Source organism: Heterodontus francisci, unplaced genomic scaffold, assembly GCF_036365525.1.
Source record: "Heterodontus francisci isolate sHetFra1 unplaced genomic scaffold, sHetFra1.hap1 HAP1_SCAFFOLD_834, whole genome shotgun sequence".
Classification (NCBI taxonomy): domain Eukaryota; kingdom Metazoa; phylum Chordata; class Chondrichthyes; order Heterodontiformes; family Heterodontidae; genus Heterodontus; species Heterodontus francisci.
Window position 1 is genome coordinate 40,001 of NW_027141595.1, and position 10,000 is coordinate 50,000.

Here is a 10,000-nt window from a genome sequence, read left to right on the forward strand (position 1 = left end):
GGATGTGGGAGGCGGGGGAAGGAGAGCGCCCTTGGTGCGTGTGTCTAGGCGATGCATTGCGGAAGGATGGGCGGGTGGGGCCGGGCGTGTGGGTTCCCGACTTATCGGTGAACCATTTGCTACTGCGGGGCCAAAGCAAAAGGGAAAGCATAAGGGCGCAGGCTGCCCTCTGCGGGACAGGTCCGGCCCTGACGCCGGTTTACGATTTCTCCGGTAAAGCACCTGTCGGGTGGCGACCGGAGGGTCTTTGCAGGGCCTGGATCTCCGAGCCCGTGGGACAGGCGGGAAAGGGTGGCGGCAGCCGGTTGAAGTCCCGACCCTGGGCAGCCTCCCGGTCCTACCTCCATAACTTCGGCGAGGAGGGTCCGATCCCCGCGCGGTCGACGGCAGGCGGTAGGGCTCGGAGGGGCGCGGCCTGGTCCGCGAGTGCCCCGGCGCCGCCCCTCTGCCCGTCCGAGGGACAGTAGGAAATGGCCATACCGCTTTCCGGCCGATTGCCGCCGGACGTCCGGCCGCATTCGCTCGGTCTGCGCGGCCGGCGGTAGCCGGGGGCGAGGGGCATCGGGCGGTGGCGGAACCAGGCCGGCCCGACCGCTGGGGGCCGCCCGGGCGACGTTTGAATCTGTCGGGTCGGACCGCCGAATCCCGCGGGATTTCGGGATCGAATCTGCGGGTGGAATCGGCACCTCGTCCCGCTGTCCGGTTCCCCCCGGTCGACTGCAACGGGTTTCCGAGGCCCGTCGGTCAGGCGCGGTTCGCTCCGCAATCCGCCGGCCGATCGGCACCGGGCGGGGCTCTACGGAAAGAGGGGACCCTCCCGCGTCGAGTGCCGGCGCACCGACCCCGCAGGCTGACCGGGAAGGTGAAGACTCACCCCGCTGAATGCCCGGCCCCGGCTACCCTCCGGCTCCGGGGCCATAACTTCGGGGAGGGAGGTCCGATCCCCGCGCGGTCGACGGCAGGCGGTAGGGCTCGGAGGGGCGCGGCCTGGTCCGCGAGTGCCCCGGCGCCGCCCCTCTGCCCGTCCGAGGGACAGTAGGAAATGGCCATACCGCTTTCCGGCCGATTGCCGCCGGACGTCCGGCCGCATTCGCTCGGTCTGCGCGGCCGGCGGTAGCCGGGGGCGAGGGGCATCGGGCGGTGGCGGAACCAGGCCGGCCCGACCGCTGGGGGCCGCCCGGGCGACGTTTGAATCTGTCGGGTCGGACCGCCGAATCCCGCGGGATTTCGGGATCGAATCTGCGGGTGGAATCGGCACCTCGTCCCGCTGTCCGGTTCCCCCCCGTCGACTGCAACGGGTTTCCGAGGCCCGTCGGTCAGGCGCGGTTCGCTCCGCAATCCGCCGGCCGATCGGCACCGGGCGGGGCTCTACGGAAAGAGGGGACCCTCCGGCGTCGAGTGCCGGCGCACCGACCCCGCAGGCTGACCGGGAAGGTGAAGACTCACCCCGCTGAATGCCCGGCCCCGGGCACCCTCCGGCGCCGGGGCCATAACTTCGGGGAGGGAGGTCCGAGCTCCGCGCGGTCGACGGCAGGTGAAAGGGGCCGGTGCGCCGCGGAAGGCGACAGCAGTCCCGTCAGGCTGCACCTCTGCTCGGGCGAACGGCGTCAGGAAAAGGGGAGAGCACTTCCCCACCGATAGCTCCGGAACGCCCGGACCCATTGGCCCGCGGCACCGGTGGCTGCTAGAGGGCCTCCGGCGCCGTCAGCCGGGGTACGTCCCAGGCCGGCCGGACGGCGGGCAGCCGGAGGCAACGGCCTGGAACGGAGCCAGACTTGAGTCGTTCCGTGCCGTGGGCAAAAAGGCAGGGCTGCGGGTCAGCGCAGTTTGGCAAACCTAGCCGCAAGTGCGGGAAGGGCGGAGGAGCACACGGACGCCGCCTTCCCAAACTGAGCCCAAAGTGCCCAGGCATGCCCCCTTGATCTCGCCTAATCAGTGAGCCCAAAATAATTTCAGAGTGTGGAAACCTTATCCAAAAAGGTCGAAAAGAACGGCCAGAGATCAAGTCCGAAAGGGGAAATCAGTAACAAGCAAGCAGAGTAATCATTAACCAAAAAGCGCAAAATTATGTTAAAAGTGTGAAATCATTAACCAAAAACTCGAAAATAATGTCCAGAGACCAAGTCCGAAAGGGCAAATGGTTAACCAGTAAGCAGAGTAATCATTAACCAAAAATCGCAAAAGTAAGTAAAAAGTATGAAATCATTAACCAAAAATCGCAAAAGTAAGTAAAAAGTGTGAAATCATTAACCAAAAACTCGAAAATAATGTGCAGAGACTAAGTCCGAAAGGGCAAATGGTTAACCAGTAAGCAGAGTCATCATTAACCAAAAATCGCAAAAGTAAGTAAAAAGTGTGAAATCATTAACCAAAAATCGCAAAAGTAAGTAAAAAGTGTGAAATCATTAACCAAAAACTCGAAAATAATCTCCAGAGACTAAGTCCGAAAGGGCAAATGGTTAACCAGTAAGCAGAGTAATCATTAACCAAAAATCGCAAAAGTAAGTAAAAAGTGTGAAATCATTAACCAAAAATCGCAAAAGTAAGTAAAAAGTGTGAAATCATTAACCAAAAACTCGAAAATAATGTCCAGAGACTAAGTCCAAAAGGGCAAATGGTTAACCAGTAAGCAGAGTAATCATTAACCAAAAAGCGCAAAAATATGTTAAAAGTGTGAAATCATTAACCAAAAACTCGAAAATAATGTGCAGAGACTAAGTCCGAAAGGGCAAATGGTTAACCAGTAAGCAGAGTAATCATTAACCAAAAATCGCAAAAGTAAGTAAAAAGTGTGAAATCATTAACCAAAAACTCGAAAATAATCTCCAGAGACTAAGTCCGAAAGGGCAAATGGTTAACCAGTAAGCAGAGTAATCATTAACCAAAAATCGCAAAAGTAAGTAAAAAGTGTGAAATCATTAACCAAAAACTCGAAAATAATGTCCAGAGACCAAGTCCGAAAGGGCAAATGGTTAACCAGTAAGCAGAGTAATCATTAACCAAAAATCGCAAAAGTAAGTAAAAAGTGTGAAATCATTAACCAAAAATCGCAAAAGTAAGTAAAAAGTGTGAAATCATTAACCAAAAACTCGAAAATAATCTCCAGAGACTAAGTCCGAAAGGGCAAATGGTTAACCAGTAAGCAGAGTAATCATTAACCAAAAATCGCAAAAGTAAGTAAAAAGTGTGAAATCATTAACCAAAAATCGCAAAAGTAAGTAAAAAGTGTGAAATCATTAACCAAAAAGTCGAAAATAATCTCCAGAGACTAAGTCCAAAAGGGCAAATGGTTAACCAGTAAGCAGAGTAATCATTAACCAAAAATCGCAAAAGTAAGTAAAACGTGTGAAATCATTAACCAAAAACTCGAAAATAATCTCCAGAGACTAAGTCCGAAAGGGCAAATGGTTAACCAGTAAGCAGAGTAATCATTAACCAAAAGGCGCAAAAGTAAGTAAAAAGTATGAAATCAGTAACCAAAAAGCGCAAAAATATGTTAAAAGTGTGAAATCATTAACCAAAAAGTCGAAAATAATCTCCAGAGACTAAGTCCGAAAGGGCAAATGGTTAACCAGTAAGCAGAGTAATCATTAACCAAAAATCGCAAAAATATGTTAAAAGTGTGAAATCATTAACCAAAAACTCGAAAATAATGTGCAGAGACTAAGTCCGAAAGGGCAAATGGTTAACCAGTAAGCAGAGTAATCATTAACCAAAAAGGGCAAAAGTAAGTAAAAAGTATGAAATCATTAACCAAAAAGCACAAAATTAAGTTAAAAGTGTGAAATCATTAACCAAAAAGTCGAAAATAATGTCCAGAGACCAAGTCCGAAAGGGCAAATGGTTAACCAGTAAGCAGAGTAATCATGAACCAAAAATCGCAAAAGTAAGTAAAAAGTATGAAATCATTAACCAAAAAGGGCAAAAGTAAGTAAAAAGTATGAAATCATTAACCAAAAATCGCAAAAGTAAGTAAAAAGTATGAAATCATTAACCAAAAATCGCAAAAGTAAGTAAAAAGTATGAAATCATTAACCAAAAAGCACAAAATTAAGTTAAAAGTGTGAAATCATTAACCAAAATGTCGAAAACAATGTCCAGAGACTAAGTCCGAAAGGGCAAATGGTTAACCAGTAAGCAGAGTAATCATTAACCAAAAATCGCAAAAGTAAGTAAAAAGTGTGAAATCATTAACCAAAAACCCGAAAATAATGTCCAGAGACTAAGTCCGAAAGGGCAAATGGTTAACCAGTAAGCAGAGTAATCATTAACCAAAAATCGCAAAAGTAAGTAAAAAGTGTGAAATCATTAACCAAAAACTCGAAAATAATGTCCAGAGACTAAGTCCGAAAGGGCAAATGGTTAACCAGTAAGCAGAGTAATCATTAACCAAAAGGCGCAAAAGTAAGTAAAAAGTATGAAATCAGTAACCAAAAAGCGCAAAAATATGTTAAAAGTGTGAAATCATTAACCAAAAACTCGAAAATAATGTGCAGAGACTAAGTCCGAAAGGGCAAATAATTAACCAGTAAGCAGAGTAATCATTAACCAAAAAGCGCAAAAATATGTTAAAAGTGTGAAATCATTAACCAAAAACTCGAAAATAATGTCCAGAGACTAAGTCCGAAAGGGCAAATGGTTAACCAGTAAGCAGAGTAATCATTAACCAAAAATCGCAAAAGTAAGTAAAAAGTGTGAAATCATTAACCAAAAACTCGAAAATAATGTCCAGAGACCAAGTCCGAAAGGGCAAATGGTTAACCAGTAAGCAGAGTAATCATTAACCAAAAATCGCAAAAGTAAGTAAAAAGTGTGAAATCATTAACCAAAAACTCGAAAATAATCTCCAGAGACTAAGTCCGAAAGGGCAAATGGTTAACCAGTAAGCAGAGTAATCATTAACCAAAAATCGCAAAAGTAAGTAAAAAGTGTGAAATCATTAACCAAAAACTCGAAAATAATGTCCAGAGACCAAGTCCGAAAGGGCAAATGGTTAACCAGTAAGCAGAGTAATCATTAACCAAAAATCGCAAAAGTAAGTAAAAAGTGTGAAATCATTAACCAAAAATCGCAAAAGTAAGTAAAAAGTGTGAAATCATTAACCAAAAACTCGAAAATAATCTCCAGAGACTAAGTCCGAAAGGGCAAATGGTTAACCAGTAAGCAGAGTAATCATTAACCAAAAATCGCAAAAGTAAGTAAAAAGTGTGAAATCATTAACCAAAAATCGCAAAAGTAAGTAAAAAGTGTGAAATCATTAACCAAAAAGTCGAAAATAATCTCCAGAGACTAAGTCCAAAAGGGCAAATGGTTAACCAGTAAGCAGAGTAATCATTAACCAAAAATCGCAAAAGTAAGTAAAAAGTGTGAAATCATTAACCAAAAACTCGAAAATAATCTCCAGAGACTAAGTCCGAAAGGGCAAATGGTTAACCAGTAAGCAGAGTAATCATTAACCAAAAGGCGCAAAAGTAAGTAAAAAGTATGAAATCAGTAACCAAAAAGCGCAAAAATATGTTAAAAGTGTGAAATCATTAACCAAAAAGTCGAAAATAATCTCCAGAGACTAAGTCCGAAAGGGCAAATGGTTAACCAGTAAGCAGAGTAATCATTAACCAAAAATCGCAAAAATATGTTAAAAGTGTGAAATCATTAACCAAAAACTCGAAAATAATGTGCAGAGACTAAGTCCGAAAGGGCAAATGGTTAACCAGTAAGCAGAGTAATCATTAACCAAAAAGGGCAAAAGTAAGTAAAAAGTATGAAATCATTAACCAAAAAGCACAAAATTAAGTTAAAAGTGTGAAATCATTAACCAAAAAGTCGAAAATAATGTCCAGAGACCAAGTCCGAAAGGGCAAATGGTTAACCAGTAAGCAGAGTAATCATGAACCAAAAATCGCAAAAGTAAGTAAAAAGTATGAAATCATTAACCAAAAAGGGCAAAAGTAAGTAAAAAGTATGAAATCATTAACCAAAAATCGCAAAAGTAAGTAAAAAGTATGAAATCATTAACCAAAAATCGCAAAAGTAAGTAAAAAGTATGAAATCATTAACCAAAAAGCACAAAATTAAGTTAAAAGTGTGAAATCATTAACCAAAATGTCGAAAACAATGTCCAGAGACTAAGTCCGAAAGGGCAAATGGTTAACCAGTAAGCAGAGTAATCATTAACCAAAAATCGCAAAAGTAAGTAAAAAGTGTGAAATCATTAACCAAAAACCCGAAAATAATGTCCAGAGACTAAGTCCGAAAGGGCAAATGGTTAACCAGTAAGCAGAGTAATCATTAACCAAAAATCGCAAAAGTAAGTAAAAAGTGTGAAATCATTAACCAAAAACTCGAAAATAATGTCCAGAGACTAAGTCCGAAAGGGCAAATGGTTAACCAGTAAGCAGAGTAATCATTAACCAAAAGGCGCAAAAGTAAGTAAAAAGTATGAAATCAGTAACCAAAAAGCGCAAAAATATGTTAAAAGTGTGAAATCATTAACCAAAAACTCGAAAATAATGTGCAGAGACTAAGTCCGAAAGGGCAAATAATTAACCAGTAAGCAGAGTAATCATTAACCAAAAAGCGCAAAAATATGTTAAAAGTGTGAAATCATTAACCAAAAACTCGAAAATAATGTCCAGAGACTAAGTCCGAAAGGGCAAATGGTTAACCAGTAAGCAGAGTAATCATTAACCAAAAATCGCAAAAGTAAGTAAAAAGTGTGAAATCATTAACCAAAAACTCGAAAATAATGTCCAGAGACCAAGTCCGAAAGGGCAAATGGTTAACCAGTAAGCAGAGTAATCATTAACCAAAAATCGCAAAAGTAAGTAAAAAGTGTGAAATCATTAACCAAAAACTCGAAAATAATCTCCAGAGACTAAGTGCGAAAGGGCAAATGGTTAACCAGTAAGCAGAGTAATCATTAACCAAAAATCGCAAAAGTAAGTAAAAAGTGTGAAATCATTAACCAAAAATCGCAAAAGTAAGTAAAAAGTGTGAAATCATTAACCAAAAAGTCGAAAATAATCTCCAGAGACTAAGTGCGAAAGGGCAAATGGTTAACCAGTAAGCAGAGTAATCATTAACCAAAAAGCGCAAAAATATGTTAAAAGTGTGAAATCATTAACCAAAAACTCGAAAATAATGTGCAGAGACTAAGTCCGAAAGGGCAAATGGTTAACCAGTAAGCAGAGTAATCATTAACCAAAAAGGGCAAAAGTAAGTAAAAAGTATGAAATCATTAACCAAAAAGCACAAAATTAAGTTAAAAGTGTGAAATCATTAACCAAAAAGTCGAAAATAATCTCCAGAGACTAAGTCCGAAAGGGCAAATGGTTAACCAGTAAGCAGAGTAATCATTAACCAAAAAGCGCAAAAATATGTTAAAAGTGTGAAATCATTAACCAAAAACTCGAAAATAATGTGCAGAGACTAAGTCCGAAAGGGCAAATGGTTAACCAGTAAGCAGAGTAATCATTAACCAAAAAGCGCAAAAATATGTTAAAAGTGTGAAATCATTAACCAAAAACTCGAAAATAATGTCCAGAGACTAAGTCCGAAAGGGCAAATGGTTAACCAGTAAGCAGAGTAATCATTAACCAAAAATCGCAAAAGTAAGTAAAAAGTGTGAAATCATTAACCAAAAACTCGAAAATAATCTCCAGAGACTAAGTCCGAAAGGGCAAATGGTTAACCAGTAAGCAGAGTAATCATTAACCAAAAATCGCAAAAGTAAGTAAAAAGTATGAAATCATTAACCAAAAAGCGCAAAAATATGTTAAAAGTGTGAAATCATTAACCAAAAACTCGAAAATAATGTGCAGAGACTAAGTCCGAAAGGGCAAATGGTTAACCAGTAAGCAGAGTAATCATTAACCAAAAAGCGCAAAAATATGTTATAAGTGTGAAATCATTAACCAAAAACTCGAAAATAATGTCCAGAGACTAAGTCCGAAAGGGCAAATGGTTAACCAGTAAGCAGAGTAATCATTAACCAAAAAGCGCAAAAATATGTTAAAAGTGTGAAATCATTAACCAAAAACTCGAAAATAATGTCCAGAGACTAAGTCCGAAAGGGCAAATGGTTAACCAGTAAGCAGAGTAATCATTAACCAAAAAGCGCAAAAATATGTTAAAAGTGTGAAATCATTAACCAAAAACTCGAAAATAATGTCCAGAGACTAAGTCCGAAAGGGCAAATAATTAACCAGTAAGCAGAGTAATCATTAACCAAAAAGCGCAAAAGTAAGTAAAAAGTGTGAAATCATTAACCAAAAAGTCGAAAATAATGCCCAGAGACTAAGTCCGAAAGGGCAAATGGTTAACCAGAAAATCAGTCGAATAATGTCCAGAGACTAAGTCCGAAAGGGCAAATGGTTAACCAGTGGAAGGGCGATCAAGCGGAAAAATTTGCCCCGGTTACCCGGGATGGAGTTCCAGAGGTCCGGCCAGAGTTGTCAAATTCGTCCCGCTGATCGGACGCTTGTCATTCGGGTGGCTGGGGGTTGGCGGGGTATCTGCACAGTAGTAGGAGGTGGCAAGTCGGGACTTGGACGTTTATTCCAAGAGTCCACCCGAGCCTCCAGGTCTGCAGAGACCGACCCTAGCTGCCGCCCAACCGACTTTTAAGCCTTTTTCGGATGGGGATTTTTTCCCATTTTCGTCCATTTTTCGGGTTTTCTGTCGGGCTTAATAGGCGGCAGCCTGACCCCCGGCCGAGGCGGGGGGCGCACTCTCCCTTGCGTAAGGGTCCGGATTTGCCCCGGAAAGTGCCCCCGACGGCCTCCCGACCCGGGTGCCTGCAGGGCGGGGGAAAGGGTAGTCCCAGCCGCAGGAAATCATTAACCAAAAGACTTAGCCGTCGGGGCAGAGGCTAAGACCCGGGCTGGTGAAATCATTAACCAAAAGGAATGCACCCTTTTCCGAAAGTGCAGGCCGAAATAAGGCGAGCCTTGGGCCGGGAAGGCCAAAACCCCCAACTCATGGAAGTGTATGGGGTCGGACTCGGCGACTTTCCCGGGCCCCGAGTTGACCTTTCCCCACGGGGGCGGTCAAGTTGCTCCCGCCAAGAGGGCACGTTGCATTTGCTGCCGCTCTAGTCCCCGGGCTAGTTAATCAGTTGCCGTCGGAAGTCCCGATGCCGAAATGAAAAATGGCCGTTGCGGCGATTTGGCGCCTCATTTTCGGAAGGACTACCGGCAGGCAACCCGCCGAATTGACACTTGCGATTCGGGTGGCTGGGGGTTGGCGGGGTACCCGGAGATTTTCGGGAACTCGATTTTCAGAACTTTTGCTGGCAGCGGTTGCACTTGCAAAGTGGCCGAAGAAGTGCTCCCTCAAGGAAGGACCTTCTTTTGAAATAAAAGACCTTCCGAAGAGTGCCTGGAAGTCATTTATGAGCATTTAAGGGTAAATCTGGCGGACTTTCCATGCTCTGTTGCCGGCTCTGAAATATCGCACAGTTGGGTCTAGGCCGGTAGACTGGCTGTGAAAACAGACAAAGTGTTTTGGCGAGCGAGAGAAAACAAGGCCTTGGAACAGATTGGGGGGTGCGGAGGCACACCACACCCACAGGAAAAGAATTAATGAAAAAAAAACCAAAGTCTATGACATGTCTGTTGGTACAGTGAGAAAAGCAAAGAAGGGAGGCTGCGATGGCAGAGCAAAGCCGACCTTCATACAGATATACATGTCAAAGAAAGAAACTATGCCCGCAAAAGACTTGGTGCGAAATAACAAGGCTCCTTGTGAACGGTTATCTTTGTCTGTCAGGCGCAGATTGTGGCGGCGTCGCCTGGTTTCCTTGGGTTGCACTACATGTATGTCCTATTCTCAAACGAAAAGTGCGTGCCCAGAATTTTGTCCAAGTTAGGCGACGCACGCCGGCTGGCATCACCTCTCCGTGCGAGCGCCGAAAGCTTTGGTCGACCTGTTTGGCTACGCTGGTCGCGGTTGCTCCTTACAGTGATGGGGACGGAAAACCGATGCGAGTTGACCAGGCGAC